Source organism: Trichosurus vulpecula, chromosome 1 (genome assembly GCF_011100635.1).
Source record: "Trichosurus vulpecula isolate mTriVul1 chromosome 1, mTriVul1.pri, whole genome shotgun sequence".
NCBI classification, from domain to species: domain Eukaryota; kingdom Metazoa; phylum Chordata; class Mammalia; order Diprotodontia; family Phalangeridae; genus Trichosurus; species Trichosurus vulpecula.
Genome location: NC_050573.1, coordinates 490,757,006 through 490,758,339, shown reverse-complemented (window position 1 = coordinate 490,758,339; position 1,334 = coordinate 490,757,006).

Genomic DNA, 1,334 nt, shown 5'->3' with positions numbered 1-1,334 from the left:
TATATTCAGTTGGGTATCTTACCCCACAGGAAAGAAGAGGGAGGAAGATAAAAAAATAAAATAAAAGGAGGGGGATGATGGAGGGGAGGGCAGATGGGGGTGGAGGTAATCAAAACAAACACTTTGGAAAGGGGACAGGGTCAAGGGAGAAAATTCAATAAAGTGGGATGGGTTGGGAAGGAGCAAAATGTAGTTAGCCTTTCACAACATGAGTATTGTGGAAGGGTTATACATAAAGATACATGTGTGGCCTAGGTTGAAGTGCTTGACTTCTTAGGGAGGGTGGGTGGGCAGGGAAGAGGGGAGAGAATTTGGAACTCAAAGTTTTAAAAACAGATGTTCAAAAACAAAAAAAAGTTTTTGTATGCAACTAAAAAATAAGATACACAGGCAATGGGGTGTAGAAATTTATCTTGCTCTACAGGAAAGGAAGGGAAAAAGGGATGAGAGGGGAGGGGGGTGATAGAGGGGAGGGCTGACTGGGGAACAGGGCAACCAGAATATATGCCATCTTGGAGTGGGGGGGAGGGTAGAAATGGGGAGAAAATTTGTAATTCAAACTGTTGTGAAAATCAATGATGCTGAAAACCAAATATGTTAAATAAATAAATTATTTTAAAAAAAAAGAATTCTGCTTTAGGGACTGACTAGCTGTCTGACCCTGGGCAAATCACCTAATCTCTCTGTGCCTCAGTTTCCTCATCTGTAAAATTGTATAATAGCACCTACCTCTCAGAATTGTTGTGAGGATCAATTAAGCTGGCATATGTCAAGTGCTCTGCAAATTTTAAAGTGCTATACAAATCCTGATTATCATCATTATTTATTAGCTATCTGTCTGACCTCTTCTCATTCTCTTTTGCCATATCTTTAACCATATGAACCCACTAACTGTTGGTATCCCTCAATGCTCTATCCTGAGTCCTCTTCTTTTTTCACTCTATGGTTTCTCATTTGGTGATCTCCCCAGGTCAGTGATTTGTCTCTAAGCAGATGATTCCTAAAGCCATATATTCAGCTCTAGCATCTCTCCTGAGACACACTCATATGTCACCAACTGACTATTGAATGTCTTGAATTGGATGTCCTATTGGCATCTTGAACTTGATATGTTCAAAAGTGATCTTCCCTTTCATGCCTCCATACCTCCCCTCTTCTTCACTTTCTCATTACTGTCAGGGCCACCACCATCCCCAGTCACCTCACATATATTATTCCATCTATCAAGACCCAATGCCTTTGCACTGGCTGGTCTCCATGCCTGGACTGCTCTGTTCTCTCATTTCTGCCTCTAGGTTTCCTTGACTTCCTTTAAGACTCAGCTGAAGCCTTAC